This window comes from Schistocerca cancellata, unplaced genomic scaffold, assembly GCF_023864275.1.
Source record: "Schistocerca cancellata isolate TAMUIC-IGC-003103 unplaced genomic scaffold, iqSchCanc2.1 HiC_scaffold_1078, whole genome shotgun sequence".
Classification (NCBI taxonomy): domain Eukaryota; kingdom Metazoa; phylum Arthropoda; class Insecta; order Orthoptera; family Acrididae; genus Schistocerca; species Schistocerca cancellata.
In genome coordinates this window covers 87818-106352 of record NW_026047077.1, presented here as the reverse complement: position 1 = coordinate 106352, position 18535 = coordinate 87818, and the positions used below count along the sequence as shown (strand labels likewise).

Sequence of the window (18535 nt, the reverse complement as noted above, 5' to 3'; positions counted from 1 at the left end):
CGTAGTTAAGAGTTTCTCACTATTAGTTACGTTCACACTTCAACAGAGCTGTGACAAGGCGAGTGCAGTGAGCTCAGGAAAGCCAGTATGAAGCGCACTTGAAGTAGTCCTGAAGAAATGGATTATAAACTTTGCCGGCCAGAATGGAGCTACGAGCGTTCTGAGTTACTGAATACCGGTACACTATGGGAGCAAGAGCATTTGACAGTAAAATGAAGCGATATCCGTGTAGCACACGACATTTATTATCCATGCATACGCAGACGTGACGTTATCTCGGAAATGGAATCCGAAAAGGGGTTTAAAAAAAAGTCGTGTTTCCGCCCGGGATCGAACCGGGGACCTTCTGCGTGTAAAGCAGACGTGATAACCGCTACACCACGGAAACGACGGCTGTGCGGCTGTTCTACCTAGAAACCCGTAGTGGCAACAGATTTTTCCTGCGTAAGCAAAGGCATCGCCTACGAGCTCCCTCCGATTCTAGAAGTTGCTATTGTAAAAGACATCGATGAAAACAATCAAACCGCAACAGCCAGGGAAAACGCTGGGTGAGCGGCAGCTCTGCATGGTGATACCAAGAACGGAGGCGTCAGTCATGTGCAGCGCTTAGACGCTACGAACAGGCTCGTTGGTCTAGGGGTATGATTCCTGCTTCGGGTGCAGGAGGTCCCGGGTTCAAATCCCGGACGAGCCCTTGCGTTTTGTGCAAACGTGTGGCAACTACCGTCATGCCGGCGGCTGTTCCGCGCATTTCCAGCCCTCCAGGTAAGCACAAAAACCAAGTAGCCGGTTCTGAAAGAGTTTCATGTATCATCTGAGCCCTGGTGGTGGGCCGTTTGAAATTGATTTAAATGGTCACAGTAGAGATTGTAGCAAGGGTCTTGTTGAGTGCGACGAAAAAGTGTTTCCGCCCGGAATCGAACCGGGGACCTTCTGCGTGTTAGGCAGACGTGATAACCGCTACACCACGGAAACTGCTACGCTCTGTGCTCCACATCTGACACAACTTGTAGGACGATCGCAACTTTGGCGTAAAAATCACTTTGCGGAAACGCACAATGCAGGTATTTCGCATTCGTATGCAACAATCGACAGCACCCTTGCCTGTCTGAATGCCATCACGAATGAGAGCCCAAGAAGTCGTCGGAAATGCTCGCGGCCGAGTCCTCAGCAGCATCAGCTTCTCATTCTTTCCATACGAGGTACCGTCAATTCGCGCAGTCGCTATTGCAAATGATGTCACCAAAAGCAATCACTTCGTTAGCGGCGAGGAGCCCGGACTCAGCGGTAGCTCTACATGAAGGCACCAGCAGCTCCGTCAGGCCACCGCTGGCGCGCCGGCGCCCGGACCCACGACCGTCAATGACGCTGCAGTCGATGTACTTCTTAATATCGCTTTTGGAAGAAGGAAACCAGGTGTAAATCACACAGTATTTTACTGATGATCTGGAAACGCAAGTTTAGAATAAGTAGAACATTATATAAAATGTGTTGTGTGGTCGAGCGACACCCACGCCTCGCTCTCGCCAGATTATCGTTGCTGCACGGAATGATTGTTAAGGCACCGACGGCTTCAGAGTTCGTCTTCTCGAAGTTTTGCTTTTGCAGTACATTCCGCAATCTTTTCGTTATGAGTCGTCTGTTTCGGTTTCCCGATGTAGTTTTGCTCACTGCTCTCGACTTCTCTTAACCCCGAGCCACCACTAGCCGAAAATTCCGCACTGCTATCTGGTCAATCTGCAGAGCTCGATGAAGGCGTCGCGGTCGTTCCTGAGCTGATGAAACGGCCGAATCTGTAGTTGTTCCCAGATCTCTTCCACAACAACGGCCTCCCAGACGCTTGGATTACAGGAGTACGCCACTACTCCCAGCCGGAGAACTGCATTTGAAAGCGTAATAACATGAGCTACACGTAACTCCGATTTCTGTGTCTGACCTACTTTTAATGAAACTGTCGTCGATTTACTTACTACTATCGCTGCTGGACGAAGCAGATCAGGTGAAAACCATCAGTATTCTTGTAACGAAGAGGTAATGGAAATTTAGGTAAAACAATATCAAAAAAAGTTGTGTGGTGGAGCGACACGTACAGTTGGCTCTTCCTAGATGATCATTGCTGCACGGAATAATTGTTAAGGCACCGACGCCTTCAGGATTGGTCTTCTGGAAGTTTTGCTTGCAGTATATTCCGCAATCTTTTCGTTATGAGTTGGTGTTTCGGATTCCCGATGTTCTTTTGTTTAGTGCATTTGCCTTCCCTTGACACTGAGAAAGCACATGACGAAAGTGAAACACCACCGTCTGTTCATCTGCAGAGCGCGATGAAATTATTCACTCTATATTCATTGCCTTTCATATTCTTCCCATCAGTGGTGAGCGCTGCCTTCAGAAAGCGCTTTTGTTTCTGATTTACATGGAAGTTAGTGTTCCTCGGAGCTGGACTGCTTGGGATTAGCTTCATTGCTAATGGCAGGTGGCTCGTTGGTCTAGGGGTATGATTCCTGCTTTGGGTGCAGGAGGTCCCGGGTTCAAATCCCGGACGAGCCCTACCGTTTTGACCGTGCTGAAGAGTAGGTGGAGCTCACCCACGTTTGCAGCTCTGTAATGAAGAATAGATGCCTGCCGCAGCACGCTTTGTGTAGCACTACGGTGATGAAGGGACCGTTTGATATGGCAAGAATCTGACACCAGTAAATTACATGGGTCGATTGCTGTAGAAGAGCCGACAGTAATCTTGCATGCAACGGAAAACAAAGGTTGTCTTTGCAGAACATGTGCACCGTGAGTGGAGACGAACCTCAATCGTGGAGCAGTCTACCTTCATCTGATTAGCGACGACAACAACCAAAGGGTGGGATACAAGACTGAGCGTAGTTAAGAGTTTCTCACTATTAGTTACGTTCACACTTCAACAGAGCTGTGACAAGGCGAGTGCAGTGAGCTCAGGAAAGCCAGTATGAAGCGCACTTGAAGTAGTCCTGAAGAAATGGATTATAAACTTTGCCGGCCAGAATGGAGCTACGAGCGTTCTGAGTTACTGAATACCGGTACACTATGGGAGCAAGAGCATTTGACAGTAAAATGAAGCGATATCCGTGTAGCACACGACATTTATTATCCATGCATACGCAGACGTGACGTTATCTCGGAAATGGAATCCGAAAAGGGGTTTAAAAAAAAGTCGTGTTTCCGCCCGGGATCGAACCGGGGACCTTCTGCGTGTAAAGCAGACGTGATAACCGCTACACCACGGAAACGACGGCTCTGCGGCTGTTCTACCTAGAAACCCGTAGTGGCAACAGATTTTTCCTGCGTAAGCAAAGGCATCGCCTACGAGCTCCCACCGATTCTAGAAGTTGCTATTGTAAAAGACATCGATGAAAACAATCAAACCGCAACAGCCAGGGAAAACGCTGGGTGAGCGGCAGCTCTGCATGGTGATACCAAGAACGGAGGCGTCAGTCATGTGCAGCGCTTAGACGCTACGAACAGGCTCGTTGGTCTAGGGGTATGATTCCTGCTTCGGGTGCAGGAGGTCCCGGGTTCAAATCCCGGACGAGCCCTTGCGTTTTGTGCAAACGTGTGGCAACTACCGTCATGCCGGCGGCTGTTCCGCGCATTTCCAGCCCTCCAGGTAAGCACAAAAACCAAGTAGCCGGTTCTGAAAGAGTTTCATGTATCATCTGAGCCCTGGTGGTGGGCCGTTTGAAATTGATTTAAATGGTCACAGTAGAGATTGTAGCAAGGGTCTTGTTGAGTGCGACGAAAAAGTGTTTCCGCCCGGAATCGAACCGGGGACCTTCTGCGTGTTAGGCAGACGTGATAACCGCTACACCACGGAAACTGCTACGCTCTGTGCTCCACATCTGACACAACTTGTAGGACGATCGCAACTTTGGCGTAAAAATCACTTTGCGGAAACGCACAATGCAGGTATTTCGCATTCGTATGCAACAATCGACAGCACCCTTGCCTGTCTGAATGCCATCACGAATGAGAGCCCAAGAAGTCGTCGGAAATGCTCGCGGCCGAGTCCTCAGCAGCATCAGCTTCTCATTCTTTCCATACGAGGTACCGTCAATTCGCGCAGTCGCTATTGCAAATGATGTCACCAAAAGCAATCACTTCGTTAGCGGCGAGGAGCCCGGACTCAGCGGTAGCTCTACATGAAGGCACCAGCAGCTCCGTCAGGCCACCGCTGGCGCGCCGGCGCCCGGACCCACGACCGTCAATGACGCTGCAGTCGATGTACTTCTTAATATCGCTTTTGGAAGAAGGAAACCAGGTGTAAATCACACAGTATTTTACTGATGATCTGGAAACGCAAGTTTAGAATAAGTAGAACATTATATAAAATGTGTTGTGTGGTCGAGCGACACCCACGCCTCGCTCTCGCCAGATTATCGTTGCTGCACGGAATGATTGTTAAGGCACCGACGGCTTCAGAGTTCGTCTTCTCGAAGTTTTGCTTTTGCAGTACATTCCGCAATCTTTTCGTTATGAGTCGTCTGTTTCGGTTTCCCGATGTAGTTTTGCTCACTGCTCTCGACTTCTCTTAACCCCGAGCCACCACTAGCCGAAAATTCCGCACTGCTATCTGGTCAATCTGCAGAGCTCGATGAAGGCGTCGCGGTCGTTCCTGAGCTGATGAAACGGCCGAATCTGTAGTTGTTCCCAGATCTCTTCCACAACAACGGCCTCCCAGACGCTTGGATTACAGGAGTACGCCACTACTCCCAGCCGGAGAACTGCATTTGAAAGCGTAATAACATGAGCTACACGTAACTCCGATTTCTGTGTCTGACCTACTTTTAATGAAACTGTCGTCGATTTACTTACTACTATCGCTGCTGGACGAAGCAGATCAGGTGAAAACCATCAGTATTCTTGTAACGAAGAGGTAATGGAAATTTAGGTAAAACAATATCAAAAAAAGTTGTGTGGTGGAGCGACACGTACAGTTGGCTCTTCCTAGATGATCATTGCTGCACGGAATAATTGTTAAGGCACCGACGCCTTCAGGATTGGTCTTCTGGAAGTTTTGCTTGCAGTATATTCCGCAATCTTTTCGTTATGAGTTGGTGTTTCGGATTCCCGATGTTCTTTTGTTTAGTGCATTTGCCTTCCCTTGACACTGAGAAAGCACATGACGAAAGTGAAACACCACCGTCTGTTCATCTGCAGAGCGCGATGAAATTATTCACTCTATATTCATTGCCTTTCATATTCTTCCCATCAGTGGTGAGCGCTGCCTTCAGAAAGCGCTTTTGTTTCTGATTTACATGGAAGTTAGTGTTCCTCGGAGCTGGACTGCTTGGGATTAGCTTCATTGCTACTGGCAGGTGGCTCGTTGGTCTAGGGGTATGATTCCTGCTTTGGGTGCAGGAGGTCCCGGGTTCAAATCCCGGACGAGCCCTACCGTTTTGACCGTGCTGAAGAGTAGGTGGAGCTCACCCACGTTTGCAGCTCTGTAATGAAGAATAGATGCCTGCCGCAGCACGCTTTGTGTAGCACTACGGTGATGAAGGGACCGTTTGATATGGCAAGAATCTGACACCAGTAAATTACATGGGTCGATTGCTGTAGAAGAGCCGACAGTAATCTTGCATGCAACGGAAAACAAAGGTTGTCTTTGCAGAACATGTGCACCGTGAGTGGAGACGAACCTCAATCGTGGAGCAGTCTACCTTCATCTGATTAGCGACGACAACAACCAAAGGGTGGGATACAAGACTGAGCGTAGTTAAGAGTTTCTCACTATTAGTTACGTTCACACTTCAACAGAGCTGTGACAAGGCGAGTGCAGTGAGCTCAGGAAAGCCAGTATGAAGCGCACTTGAAGTAGTCCTGAAGAAATGGATTATAAACTTTGCCGGCCAGAATGGAGCTACGAGCGTTCTGAGTTACTGAATACCGGTACACTATGGGAGCAAGAGCATTTGACAGTAAAATGAAGCGATATCCGTGTAGCACACGACATTTATTATCCATGCATACGCAGACGTGACGTTATCTCGGAAATGGAATCCGAAAAGGGGTTTAAAAAAAGTCGTGTTTCCGCCCGGGATCGAACCGGGGACCTTCTGCGTGTAAAGCAGACGTGATAACCGCTACACCACGGAAACGACGGCTGTGCGGCTGTTCTACCTAGAAACCCGTAGTGGCAACAGATTTTTCCTGCGTAAGCAAAGGCATCGCCTACGAGCTCCCACCGATTCTAGAAGTTGCTATTGTAAAAGACATCGATGAAAACAATCAAACCGCAACAGCCAGGGAAAACGCTGGGTGAGCGGCAGCTCTGCATGGTGATACCAAGAACGGAGGCGTCAGTCATGTGCAGCGCTTAGACGCTACGAACAGGCTCGTTGGTCTAGGGGTATGATTCCTGCTTCGGGTGCAGGAGGTCCCGGGTTCAAATCCCGGACGAGCCCTTGCGTTTTGTGCAAACGTGTGGCAACTACCGTCATGCCGGCGGCTGTTCCGCGCATTTCCAGCCCTCCAGGTAAGCACAAAAACCAAGTAGCCGGTTCTGAAAGAGTTTCATGTATCATCTGAGCCCTGGTGGTGGGCCGTTTGAAATTGATTTAAATGGTCACAGTAGAGATTGTAGCAAGGGTCTTGTTGAGTGCGACGAAAAAGTGTTTCCGCCCGGAATCGAACCGGGGACCTTCTGCGTGTTAGGCAGACGTGATAACCGCTACACCACGGAAACTGCTACGCTCTGTGCTCCACATCTGACACAACTTGTAGGACGATCGCAACTTTGGCGTAAAAATCACTTTGCGGAAACGCACAATGCAGGTATTTCGCATTCGTATGCAACAATCGACAGCACCCTTGCCTGTCTGAATGCCATCACGAATGAGAGCCCAAGAAGTCGTCGGAAATGCTCGCGGCCGAGTCCTCAGCAGCATCAGCTTCTCATTCTTTCCATACGAGGTACCGTCAATTCGCGCAGTCGCTATTGCAAATGATGTCACCAAAAGCAATCACTTCGTTAGTGGCGAGGAGCCCGGACTCAGCGGTAGCTCTACATGAAGGCACCAGCAGCTCCGTCAGGCCACCGCTGGCGCGCCGGCGCCCGGACCCACGACCGTCAATGACGCTGCAGTCGATGTACTTCTTAATATCGCTTTTGGAAGAAGGAAACCAGGTGTAAATCACACAGTATTTTACTGATGATCTGGAAACGCAAGTTTAGAATAAGTAGAACATTATATAAAATGTGTTGTGTGGTCGAGCGACACCCACGCCTCGCTCTCGCCAGATTATCGTTGCTGCACGGAATGATTGTTAAGGCACCGACGGCTTCAGAGTTCGTCTTCTCGAAGTTTTGCTTTTGCAGTACATTCCGCAATCTTTTCGTTATGAGTCGTCTGTTTCGGTTTCCCGATGTAGTTTTGCTCACTGCTCTCGACTTCTCTTAACCCCGAGCCACCACTAGCCGAAAATTCCGCACTGCTATCTGGTCAATCTGCAGAGCTCGATGAAGGCGTCGCGGTCGTTCCTGAGCTGATGAAACGGCCGAATCTGTAGTTGTTCCCAGATCTCTTCCACAACAACGGCCTCCCAGACGCTTGGATTACAGGAGTACGCCACTACTCCCAGCCGGAGAACTGCATTTGAAAGCGTAATAACATGAGCTACACGTAACTCCGATTTCTGTGTCTGACCTACTTTTAATGAAACTGTCGTCGATTTACTTACTACTATCGCTGCTGGACGAAGCAGATCAGGTGAAAACCATCAGTATTCTTGTAACGAAGAGGTAATGGAAATTTAGGTAAAACAATATCAAAAAAAGTTGTGTGGTGGAGCGACACGTACAGTTGGCTCTTCCTAGATGATCATTGCTGCACGGAATAATTGTTAAGGCACCGACGCCTTCAGGATTGGTCTTCTGGAAGTTTTGCTTGCAGTATATTCCGCAATCTTTTCGTTATGAGTTGGTGTTTCGGATTCCCGATGTTCTTTTGTTTAGTGCATTTGCCTTCCCTTGACACTGAGAAAGCACATGACGAAAGTGAAACACCACCGTCTGTTCATCTGCAGAGCGCGATGAAATTATTCACTCTATATTCATTGCCTTTCATATTCTTCCCATCAGTGGTGAGCGCTGCCTTCAGAAAGCGCTTTTGTTTCTGATTTACATGGAAGTTAGTGTTCCTCGGAGCTGGACTGCTTGGGATTAGCTTCATTGCTACTGGCAGGTGGCTCGTTGGTCTAGGGGTATGATTCCTGCTTTGGGTGCAGGAGGTCCCGGGTTCAAATCCCGGACGAGCCCTACCGTTTTGACCGTGCTGAAGAGTAGGTGGAGCTCACCCACGTTTGCAGCTCTGTAATGAAGAATAGATGCCTGCCGCAGCACGCTTTGTGTAGCACTACGGTGATGAAGGGACCGTTTGATATGGCAAGAATCTGACACCAGTAAATTACATGGGTCGATTGCTGTAGAAGAGCCGACAGTAATCTTGCATGCAACGGAAAACAAAGGTTGTCTTTGCAGAACATGTGCACCGTGAGTGGAGACGAACCTCAATCGTGGAGCAGTCTACCTTCATCTGATTAGCGACGACAACAACCAAAGGGTGGGATACAAGACTGAGCGTAGTTAAGAGTTTCTCACTATTAGTTACGTTCACACTTCAACAGAGCTGTGACAAGGCGAGTGCAGTGAGCTCAGGAAAGCCAGTATGAAGCGCACTTGAAGTAGTCCTGAAGAAATGGATTATAAACTTTGCCGGCCAGAATGGAGCTACGAGCGTTCTGAGTTACTGAATACCGGTACACTATGGGAGCAAGAGCATTTGACAGTAAAATGAAGCGATATCCGTGTAGCACACGACATTTATTATCCATGCATACGCAGACGTGACGTTATCTCGGAAATGGAATCCGAAAAGGGGTTTAAAAAAAGTCGTGTTTCCGCCCGGGATCGAACCGGGGACCTTCTGCGTGTAAAGCAGACGTGATAACCGCTACACCACGGAAACGACGGCTGTGCGGCTGTTCTACCTAGAAACCCGTAGTGGCAACAGATTTTTCCTGCGTAAGCAAAGGCATCGCCTACGAGCTCCCACCGATTCTAGAAGTTGCTATTGTAAAAGACATCGATGAAAACAATCAAACCGCAACAGCCAGGGAAAACGCTGGGTGAGCGGCAGCTCTGCATGGTGATACCAAGAACGGAGGCGTCAGTCATGTGCAGCGCTTAGACGCTACGAACAGGCTCGTTGGTCTAGGGGTATGATTCCTGCTTCGGGTGCAGGAGGTCCCGGGTTCAAATCCCGGACGAGCCCTTGCGTTTTGTGCAAACGTGTGGCAACTACCGTCATGCCGGCGGCTGTTCCGCGCATTTCCAGCCCTCCAGGTAAGCACAAAAACCAAGTAGCCGGTTCTGAAAGAGTTTCATGTATCATCTGAGCCCTGGTGGTGGGCCGTTTGAAATTGATTTAAATGGTCACAGTAGAGATTGTAGCAAGGGTCTTGTTGAGTGCGACGAAAAAGTGTTTCCGCCCGGAATCGAACCGGGGACCTTCTGCGTGTTAGGCAGACGTGATAACCGCTACACCACGGAAACTGCTACGCTCTGTGCTCCACATCTGACACAACTTGTAGGACGATCGCAACTTTGGCGTAAAAATCACTTTGCGGAAACGCACAATGCAGGTATTTCGCATTCGTATGCAACAATCGACAGCACCCTTGCCTGTCTGAATGCCATCACGAATGAGAGCCCAAGAAGTCGTCGGAAATGCTCGCGGCCGAGTCCTCAGCAGCATCAGCTTCTCATTCTTTCCATACGAGGTTCCGTCAATTCGCGCAGTCGCTATTGCAAATGATGTCACCAAAAGCAATCACTTCGTTAGCGGCGAGGAGCCCGGACTCAGCGGTAGCTCTACATGAAGGCACCAGCAGCTCCGTCAGGCCACCGCTGGCGCGCCGGCGCCCGGACCCACGACCGTCAATGACGCTGCAGTCGATGTACTTCTTAATATCGCTTTTGGAAGAAGGAAACCAGGTGTAAATCACACAGTATTTTACTGATGATCTGGAAACGCAAGTTTAGAATAAGTAGAACATTATATAAAATGTGTTGTGTGGTCGAGCGACACCCACGCCTCGCTCTCGCCAGATTATCGTTGCTGCACGGAATGATTGTTAAGGCACCGACGGCTTCAGAGTTCGTCTTCTCGAAGTTTTGCTTTTGCAGTACATTCCGCAATCTTTTCGTTATGAGTCGTCTGTTTCGGTTTCCCGATGTAGTTTTGCTCACTGCTCTCGACTTCTCTTAACCCCGAGCCACCACTAGCCGAAAATTCCGCACTGCTATCTGGTCAATCTGCAGAGCTCGATGAAGGCGTCGCGGTCGTTCCTGAGCTGATGAAACGGCCGAATCTGTAGTTGTTCCCAGATCTCTTCCACAACAACGGCCTCCCAGACGCTTGGATTACAGGAGTACGCCACTACTCCCAGCCGGAGAACTGCATTTGAAAGCGTAATAACATGAGCTACACGTAACTCCGATTTCTGTGTCTGACCTACTTTTAATGAAACTGTCGTCGATTTACTTACTACTATCGCTGCTGGACGAAGCAGATCAGGTGAAAACCATCAGTATTCTTGTAACGAAGAGGTAATGGAAATTTAGGTAAAACAATATCAAAAAAAGTTGTGTGGTGGAGCGACACGTACAGTTGGCTCTTCCTAGATGATCATTGCTGCACGGAATAATTGTTAAGGCACCGACGCCTTCAGGATTGGTCTTCTGGAAGTTTTGCTTGCAGTATATTCCGCAATCTTTTCGTTATGAGTTGGTGTTTCGGATTCCCGATGTTCTTTTGTTTAGTGCATTTGCCTTCCCTTGACACTGAGAAAGCACATGACGAAAGTGAAACACCACCGTCTGTTCATCTGCAGAGCGCGATGAAATTATTCACTCTATATTCATTGCCTTTCATATTCTTCCCATCAGTGGTGAGCGCTGCCTTCAGAAAGCGCTTTTGTTTCTGATTTACATGGAAGTTAGTGTTCCTCGGAGCTGGACTGCTTGGGATTAGCTTCATTGCTACTGGCAGGTGGCTCGTTGGTCTAGGGGTATGATTCCTGCTTTGGGTGCAGGAGGTCCCGGGTTCAAATCCCGGACGAGCCCTACCGTTTTGACCGTGCTGAAGAGTAGGTGGAGCTCACCCACGTTTGCAGCTCTGTAATGAAGAATAGATGCCTGCCGCAGCACGCTTTGTGTAGCACTACGGTGATGAAGGGACCGTTTGATATGGCAAGAATCTGACACCAGTAAATTACATGGGTCGATTGCTGTAGAAGAGCCGACAGTAATCTTGCATGCAACGGAAAACAAAGGTTGTCTTTGCAGAACATGTGCACCGTGAGTGGAGACGAACCTCAATCGTGGAGCAGTCTACCTTCATCTGATTAGCGACGACAACAACCAAAGGGTGGGATACAAGACTGAGCGTAGTTAAGAGTTTCTCACTATTAGTTACGTTCACACTTCAACAGAGCTGTGACAAGGCGAGTGCAGTGAGCTCAGGAAAGCCAGTATGAAGCGCACTTGAAGTAGTCCTGAAGAAATGGATTATAAACTTTGCCGGCCAGAATGGAGCTACGAGCGTTCTGAGTTACTGAATACCGGTACACTATGGGAGCAAGAGCATTTGACAGTAAAATGAAGCGATATCCGTGTAGCACACGACATTTATTATCCATGCATACGCAGACGTGACGTTATCTCGGAAATGGAATCCGAAAAGGGGTTTAAAAAAAGTCGTGTTTCCGCCCGGGATCGAACCGGGGACCTTCTGCGTGTAAAGCAGACGTGATAACCGCTACACCACGGAAACGACGGCTGTGCGGCTGTTCTACCTAGAAACCCGTAGTGGCAACAGATTTTTCCTGCGTAAGCAAAGGCATCGCCTACGAGCTCCCACCGATTCTAGAAGTTGCTATTGTAAAAGACATCGATGAAAACAATCAAACCGCAACAGCCAGGGAAAACGCTGGGTGAGCGGCAGCTCTGCATGGTGATACCAAGAACGGAGGCGTCAGTCATGTGCAGCGCTTAGACGCTACGAACAGGCTCGTTGGTCTAGGGGTATGATTCCTGCTTCGGGTGCAGGAGGTCCCGGGTTCAAATCCCGGACGAGCCCTTGCGTTTTGTGCAAACGTGTGGCAACTACCGTCATGCCGGCGGCTGTTCCGCGCATTTCCAGCCCTCCAGGTAAGCACAAAAACCAAGTAGCCGGTTCTGAAAGAGTTTCATGTATCATCTGAGCCCTGGTGGTGGGCCGTTTGAAATTGATTTAAATGGTCACAGTAGAGATTGTAGCAAGGGTCTTGTTGAGTGCGACGAAAAAGTGTTTCCGCCCGGAATCGAACCGGGGACCTTCTGCGTGTTAGGCAGACGTGATAACCGCTACACCACGGAAACTGCTACGCTCTGTGCTCCACATCTGACACAACTTGTAGGACGATCGCAACTTTGGCGTAAAAATCACTTTGCGGAAACGCACAATGCAGGTATTTCGCATTCGTATGCAACAATCGACAGCACCCTTGCCTGTCTGAATGCCATCACGAATGAGAGCCCAAGAAGTCGTCGGAAATGCTCGCGGCCGAGTCCTCAGCAGCATCAGCTTCTCATTCTTTCCATACGAGGTACCGTCAATTCGCGCAGTCGCTATTGCAAATGATGTCACCAAAAGCAATCACTTCGTTAGTGGCGAGGAGCCCGGACTCAGCGGTAGCTCTACATGAAGGCACCAGCAGCTCCGTCAGGCCACCGCTGGCGCGCCGGCGCCCGGACCCACGACCGTCAATGACGCTGCAGTCGATGTACTTCTTAATATCGCTTTTGGAAGAAGGAAACCAGGTGTAAATCACACAGTATTTTACTGATGATCTGGAAACGCAAGTTTAGAATAAGTAGAACATTATATAAAATGTGTTGTGTGGTCGAGCGACACCCACGCCTCGCTCTCGCCAGATTATCGTTGCTGCACGGAATGATTGTTAAGGCACCGACGGCTTCAGAGTTCGTCTTCTCGAAGTTTTGCTTTTGCAGTACATTCCGCAATCTTTTCGTTATGAGTCGTCTGTTTCGGTTTCCCGATGTAGTTTTGCTCACTGCTCTCGACTTCTCTTAACCCCGAGCCACCACTAGCCGAAAATTCCGCACTGCTATCTGGTCAATCTGCAGAGCTCGATGAAGGCGTCGCGGTCGTTCCTGAGCTGATGAAACGGCCGAATCTGTAGTTGTTCCCAGATCTCTTCCACAACAACGGCCTCCCAGACGCTTGGATTACAGGAGTACGCCACTACTCCCAGCCGGAGAACTGCATTTGAAAGCGTAATAACATGAGCTACACGTAACTCCGATTTCTGTGTCTGACCTACTTTTAATGAAACTGTCGTCGATTTACTTACTACTATCGCTGCTGGACGAAGCAGATCAGGTGAAAACCATCAGTATTCTTGTAACGAAGAGGTAATGGAAATTTAGGTAAAACAATATCAAAAAAAGTTGTGTGGTGGAGCGACACGTACAGTTGGCTCTTCCTAGATGATCATTGCTGCACGGAATAATTGTTAAGGCACCGACGCCTTCAGGATTGGTCTTCTGGAAGTTTTGCTTGCAGTATATTCCGCAATCTTTTCGTTATGAGTTGGTGTTTCGGATTCCCGATGTTCTTTTGTTTAGTGCATTTGCCTTCCCTTGACACTGAGAAAGCACATGACGAAAGTGAAACACCACCGTCTGTTCATCTGCAGAGCGCGATGAAATTATTCACTCTATATTCATTGCCTTTCATATTCTTCCCATCAGTGGTGAGCGCTGCCTTCAGAAAGCGCTTTTGTTTCTGATTTACATGGAAGTTAGTGTTCCTCGGAGCTGGACTGCTTGGGATTAGCTTCATTGCTACTGGCAGGTGGCTCGTTGGTCTAGGGGTATGATTCCTGCTTTGGGTGCAGGAGGTCCCGGGTTCAAATCCCGGACGAGCCCTACCGTTTTGACCGTGCTGAAGAGTAGGTGGAGCTCACCCACGTTTGCAGCTCTGTAATGAAGAATAGATGCCTGCCGCAGCACGCTTTGTGTAGCACTACGGTGATGAAGGGACCGTTTGATATGGCAAGAATCTGACACCAGTAAATTACATGGGTCGATTGCTGTAGAAGAGCCGACAGTAATCTTGCATGCAACGGAAAACAAAGGTTGTCTTTGCAGAACATGTGCACCGTGAGTGGAGACGAACCTCAATCGTGGAGCAGTCTACCTTCATCTGATTAGCGACGACAACAACCAAAGGGTGGGATACAAGACTGAGCGTAGTTAAGAGTTTCTCACTATTAGTTACGTTCACACTTCAACAGAGCTGTGACAAGGCGAGTGCAGTGAGCTCAGGAAAGCCAGTATGAAGCGCACTTGAAGTAGTCCTGAAGAAATGGATTATAAACTTTGCCGGCCAGAATGGAGCTACGAGCGTTCTGAGTTACTGAATACCGGTACACTATGGGAGCAAGAGCATTTGACAGTAAAATGAAGCGATATCCGTGTAGCACACGACATTTATTATCCATGCATACGCAGACGTGACGTTATCTCGGAAATGGAATCCGAAAAGGGGTTTAAAAAAAGTCGTGTTTCCGCCCGGGATCGAACCGGGGACCTTCTGCGTGTAAAGCAGACGTGATAACCGCTACACCACGGAAACGACGGCTGTGCGGCTGTTCTACCTAGAAACCCGTAGTGGCAACAGATTTTTCCTGCGTAAGCAAAGGCATCGCCTACGAGCTCCCACCGATTCTAGAAGTTGCTATTGTAAAAGACATCGATGAAAACAATCAAACCGCAACAGCCAGGGAAAACGCTGGGTGAGCGGCAGCTCTGCATGGTGATACCAAGAACGGAGGCGTCAGTCATGTGCAGCGCTTAGACGCTACGAACAGGCTCGTTGGTCTAGGGGTATGATTCCTGCTTCGGGTGCAGGAGGTCCCGGGTTCAAATCCCGGACGAGCCCTTGCGTTTTGTGCAAACGTGTGGCAACTACCGTCATGCCGGCGGCTGTTCCGCGCATTTCCAGCCCTCCAGGTAAGCACAAAAACCAAGTAGCCGGTTCTGAAAGAGTTTCATGTATCATCTGAGCCCTGGTGGTGGGCCGTTTGAAATTGATTTAAATGGTCACAGTAGAGATTGTAGCAAGGGTCTTGTTGAGTGCGACGAAAAAGTGTTTCCGCCCGGAATCGAACCGGGGACCTTCTGCGTGTTAGGCAGACGTGATAACCGCTACACCACGGAAACTGCTACGCTCTGTGCTCCACATCTGACACAACTTGTAGGACGATCGCAACTTTGGCGTAAAAATCACTTTGCGGAAACGCACAATGCAGGTATTTCGCATTCGTATGCAACAATCGACAGCACCCTTGCCTGTCTGAATGCCATCACGAATGAGAGCCCAAGAAGTCGTCGGAAATGCTCGCGGCCGAGTCCTCAGCAGCATCAGCTTCTCATTCTTTCCATACGAGGTTCCGTCAATTCGCGCAGTCGCTATTGCAAATGATGTCACCAAAAGCAATCACTTCGTTAGCGGCGAGGAGCCCGGACTCAGCGGTAGCTCTACATGAAGGCACCAGCAGCTCCGTCAGGCCACCGCTGGCGCGCCGGCGCCCGGACCCACGACCGTCAATGACGCTGCAGTCGATGTACTTCTTAATATCGCTTTTGGAAGAAGGAAACCAGGTGTAAATCACACAGTATTTTACTGATGATCTGGAAACGCAAGTTTAGAATAAGTAGAACATTATATAAAATGTGTTGTGTGGTCGAGCGACACCCACGCCTCGCTCTCGCCAGATTATCGTTGCTGCACGGAATGATTGTTAAGGCACCGACGGCTTCAGAGTTCGTCTTCTCGAAGTTTTGCTTTTGCAGTACATTCCGCAATCTTTTCGTTATGAGTCGTCTGTTTCGGTTTCCCGATGTAGTTTTGCTCACTGCTCTCGACTTCTCTTAACCCCGAGCCACCACTAGCCGAAAATTCCGCACTGCTATCTGGTCAATCTGCAGAGCTCGATGAAGGCGTCGCGGTCGTTCCTGAGCTGATGAAACGGCCGAATCTGTAGTTGTTCCCAGATCTCTTCCACAACAACGGCCTCCCAGACGCTTGGATTACAGGAGTACGCCACTACTCCCAGCCGGAGAACTGCATTTGAAAGCGTAATAACATGAGCTACACGTAACTCCGATTTCTGTGTCTGACCTACTTTTAATGAAACTGTCGTCGATTTACTTACTACTATCGCTGCTGGACGAAGCAGATCAGGTGAAAACCATCAGTATTCTTGTAACGAAGAGGTAATGGAAATTTAGGTAAAACAATATCAAAAAAAGTTGTGTGGTGGAGCGACACGTACAGTTGGCTCTTCCTAGATGATCATTGCTGCACGGAATAATTGTTAAGGCACCGACGCCTTCAGGATTGGTCTTCTGGAAGTTTTGCTTGCAGTATATTCCGCAATCTTTTCGTTATGAGTTGGTGTTTCGGATTCCCGATGTTCTTTTGTTTAGTGCATTTGCCTTCCCTTGACACTGAGAAAGCACATGACGAAAGTGAAACACCACCGTCTGTTCATCTGCAGAGCGCGATGAAATTATTCACTCTATATTCATTGCCTTTCATATTCTTCCCATCAGTGGTGAGCGCTGCCTTCAGAAAGCGCTTTTGTTTCTGATTTACATGGAAGTTAGTGTTCCTCGGAGCTGGACTGCTTGGGATTAGCTTCATTGCTACTGGCAGGTGGCTCGTTGGTCTAGGGGTATGATTCCTGCTTTGGGTGCAGGAGGTCCCGGGTTCAAATCCGGACGAGCCCTACCGTTTTGACCGTGCTGAAGAGTAGGTGGAGCTCACCCACGTTTGCAGCTCTGTAATGAAGAATAGATGCCTGCCGCAGCACGCTTTGTGTAGCACTACGGTGATGAAGGGACCGTTTGATATGGCAAGAATCTGACACCAGTAAATTACATGGGTCGATTGCTGTAGAAGAGCCGACAGTAATCTTGCATGCAACGGAAAACAAAGGTTGTCTTTGCAGAACATGTGCACCGTGAGTGGAGACGAACCTCAATCGTGGAGCAGTCTACCTTCATCTGATTAGCGACGACAACAACCAAAGGGTGGGATACAAGACTGAGCGTAGTTAAGAGTTTCTCACTATTAGTTACGTTCACACTTCAACAGAGCTGTGACAAGGCGAGTGCAGTGAGCTCAGGAAAGCCAGTATGAAGCGCACTTGAAGTAGTCCTGAAGAAATGGATTATAAACTTTGCCGGCCAGAATGGAGCTACGAGCGTTCTGAGTTACTGAATACCGGTACACTATGGGAGCAAGAGCATTTGACAGTAAAATGAAGCGATATCCGTGTAGCACACGACATTTATTATCCATGCATACGCAGACGTGACGTTATCTCGGAAATGGAATCCGAAAAGGGGTTTAAAAAAAGTCGTGTTTCCGCCCGGGATCGAACCGGGGACCTTCTGCGTGTAAAGCAGACGTGATAACCGCTACACCACGGAAACGACGGCTGTGCGGCTGTTCTACCTAGAAACCCGTAGTGGCAACAGATTTTTCCTGCGTAAGCAAAGGCATCGCCTACGAGCTCCCACCGATTCTAGAAGTTGCTATTGTAAAAGACATCGATGAAAACAATCAAACCGCAACAGCCAGGGAAAACGCTGGGTGAGCGGCAGCTCTGCATGGTGATACCAAGAACGGAGGCGTCAGTCATGTGCAGCGCTTAGACGCTACGAACAGGCTCGTTGGTCTAGGGGTATGATTCCTGCTTCGGGTGCAGGAGGTCCCGGGTTCAAATCCCGGACGAGCCCTTGCGTTTTGTGCAAACGTGTGGCAACTACCGTCATGCCGGCGGCTGTTCCGCGCATTTCCAGCCCTCCAGGTAAGCACAAAAACCAAGTAGCCGGTTCTGAAAGAGTTTCATGTATCATCTGAGCCCTGGTGGTGGGCCGTTTGAAATTGATTTAAATGGTCACAGTAGAGATTGTAGCAAGGGTCTTGTTGAGTGCGACGAAAAAGTGTTTCCGCCCGGAATCGAACCGGGGACCTTCTGCGTGTTAGGCAGACGTGATAACCGCTACACCACGGAAACTGCTACGCTCTGTGCTCCACATCTGACACAACTTGTAGGACGATCGCAACTTTGGCGTAAAAATCACTTTGCGGAAACGCACAATGCAGGTATTTCGCATTCGTATGCAACAATCGACAGCACCCTTGCCTGTCTGAATGCCATCACGAATGAGAGCCCAAGAAGTCGTCGGAAATGCTCGCGGCCGAGTCCTCAGCAGCATCAGCTTCTCATTCTTTCCATACGAGGTACCGTCAATTCGCGCAGTCGCTATTGCAAATGATGTCACCAAAAGCAATCACTTCGTTAGCGGCGAGGAGCCCGGACTCAGCGGTAGCTCTACATGAAGGCACCAGCAGCTCCGTCAGGCCAC

At 49.1% G+C, this 18535-nt stretch overlaps 26 non-coding genes across 26 annotated transcripts; 12 read left to right on the top strand and 14 right to left on the bottom strand.

The window, feature by feature from the left end:
* Positions 1-315: 315 nt before the first annotated feature.
* Positions 316-388, bottom strand: Trnav-uac (transfer RNA valine (anticodon UAC)). Its single transcript has one exon. It is a non-coding gene; the product is annotated as a tRNA-Val (tRNA).
* Positions 389-622: 234 nt separating this feature from the next.
* Positions 623-694, top strand: Trnap-cgg (transfer RNA proline (anticodon CGG)). Its single transcript has one exon. It is a non-coding gene; the product is annotated as a tRNA-Pro (tRNA).
* A 208-nt stretch (positions 695-902) lies between these two features.
* Trnav-aac (transfer RNA valine (anticodon AAC)) lies at positions 903-975 on the bottom strand. The gene has a single exon. It is a non-coding gene; the product is annotated as a tRNA-Val (tRNA).
* Positions 976-2475: 1500 nt separating this feature from the next.
* On the top strand, positions 2476-2547 carry Trnap-ugg (transfer RNA proline (anticodon UGG)). The gene has a single exon. It is a non-coding gene; the product is annotated as a tRNA-Pro (tRNA).
* Positions 2548-3184: 637 nt separating this feature from the next.
* Positions 3185-3257, bottom strand: Trnav-uac (transfer RNA valine (anticodon UAC)). The gene has a single exon. It is a non-coding gene; the product is annotated as a tRNA-Val (tRNA).
* A 234-nt stretch (positions 3258-3491) lies between these two features.
* Trnap-cgg (transfer RNA proline (anticodon CGG)) lies at positions 3492-3563 on the top strand. Its single transcript has one exon. It is a non-coding gene; the product is annotated as a tRNA-Pro (tRNA).
* Positions 3564-3771: 208 nt separating this feature from the next.
* Positions 3772-3844, bottom strand: Trnav-aac (transfer RNA valine (anticodon AAC)). Its single transcript has one exon. It is a non-coding gene; the product is annotated as a tRNA-Val (tRNA).
* A 1500-nt stretch (positions 3845-5344) lies between these two features.
* Positions 5345-5416, top strand: Trnap-ugg (transfer RNA proline (anticodon UGG)). Its single transcript has one exon. It is a non-coding gene; the product is annotated as a tRNA-Pro (tRNA).
* Positions 5417-6052: 636 nt separating this feature from the next.
* On the bottom strand, positions 6053-6125 carry Trnav-uac (transfer RNA valine (anticodon UAC)). The gene has a single exon. It is a non-coding gene; the product is annotated as a tRNA-Val (tRNA).
* Positions 6126-6359: 234 nt separating this feature from the next.
* On the top strand, positions 6360-6431 carry Trnap-cgg (transfer RNA proline (anticodon CGG)). Its single transcript has one exon. It is a non-coding gene; the product is annotated as a tRNA-Pro (tRNA).
* Positions 6432-6639: 208 nt separating this feature from the next.
* Trnav-aac (transfer RNA valine (anticodon AAC)) lies at positions 6640-6712 on the bottom strand. Its single transcript has one exon. It is a non-coding gene; the product is annotated as a tRNA-Val (tRNA).
* A 1500-nt stretch (positions 6713-8212) lies between these two features.
* Trnap-ugg (transfer RNA proline (anticodon UGG)) lies at positions 8213-8284 on the top strand. Its single transcript has one exon. It is a non-coding gene; the product is annotated as a tRNA-Pro (tRNA).
* A 636-nt stretch (positions 8285-8920) lies between these two features.
* On the bottom strand, positions 8921-8993 carry Trnav-uac (transfer RNA valine (anticodon UAC)). Its single transcript has one exon. It is a non-coding gene; the product is annotated as a tRNA-Val (tRNA).
* A 234-nt stretch (positions 8994-9227) lies between these two features.
* Positions 9228-9299, top strand: Trnap-cgg (transfer RNA proline (anticodon CGG)). Its single transcript has one exon. It is a non-coding gene; the product is annotated as a tRNA-Pro (tRNA).
* Positions 9300-9507: 208 nt separating this feature from the next.
* Positions 9508-9580, bottom strand: Trnav-aac (transfer RNA valine (anticodon AAC)). The gene has a single exon. It is a non-coding gene; the product is annotated as a tRNA-Val (tRNA).
* Positions 9581-11080: 1500 nt separating this feature from the next.
* On the top strand, positions 11081-11152 carry Trnap-ugg (transfer RNA proline (anticodon UGG)). Its single transcript has one exon. It is a non-coding gene; the product is annotated as a tRNA-Pro (tRNA).
* Positions 11153-11788: 636 nt separating this feature from the next.
* Trnav-uac (transfer RNA valine (anticodon UAC)) lies at positions 11789-11861 on the bottom strand. Its single transcript has one exon. It is a non-coding gene; the product is annotated as a tRNA-Val (tRNA).
* Positions 11862-12095: 234 nt separating this feature from the next.
* Trnap-cgg (transfer RNA proline (anticodon CGG)) lies at positions 12096-12167 on the top strand. Its single transcript has one exon. It is a non-coding gene; the product is annotated as a tRNA-Pro (tRNA).
* Positions 12168-12375: 208 nt separating this feature from the next.
* Trnav-aac (transfer RNA valine (anticodon AAC)) lies at positions 12376-12448 on the bottom strand. Its single transcript has one exon. It is a non-coding gene; the product is annotated as a tRNA-Val (tRNA).
* A 1500-nt stretch (positions 12449-13948) lies between these two features.
* On the top strand, positions 13949-14020 carry Trnap-ugg (transfer RNA proline (anticodon UGG)). Its single transcript has one exon. It is a non-coding gene; the product is annotated as a tRNA-Pro (tRNA).
* Positions 14021-14656: 636 nt separating this feature from the next.
* Trnav-uac (transfer RNA valine (anticodon UAC)) lies at positions 14657-14729 on the bottom strand. The gene has a single exon. It is a non-coding gene; the product is annotated as a tRNA-Val (tRNA).
* Positions 14730-14963: 234 nt separating this feature from the next.
* On the top strand, positions 14964-15035 carry Trnap-cgg (transfer RNA proline (anticodon CGG)). The gene has a single exon. It is a non-coding gene; the product is annotated as a tRNA-Pro (tRNA).
* A 208-nt stretch (positions 15036-15243) lies between these two features.
* Positions 15244-15316, bottom strand: Trnav-aac (transfer RNA valine (anticodon AAC)). The gene has a single exon. It is a non-coding gene; the product is annotated as a tRNA-Val (tRNA).
* A 2207-nt stretch (positions 15317-17523) lies between these two features.
* On the bottom strand, positions 17524-17596 carry Trnav-uac (transfer RNA valine (anticodon UAC)). Its single transcript has one exon. It is a non-coding gene; the product is annotated as a tRNA-Val (tRNA).
* Positions 17597-17830: 234 nt separating this feature from the next.
* Trnap-cgg (transfer RNA proline (anticodon CGG)) lies at positions 17831-17902 on the top strand. Its single transcript has one exon. It is a non-coding gene; the product is annotated as a tRNA-Pro (tRNA).
* A 208-nt stretch (positions 17903-18110) lies between these two features.
* Positions 18111-18183, bottom strand: Trnav-aac (transfer RNA valine (anticodon AAC)). Its single transcript has one exon. It is a non-coding gene; the product is annotated as a tRNA-Val (tRNA).
* Positions 18184-18535: the final 352 nt, after the last annotated feature.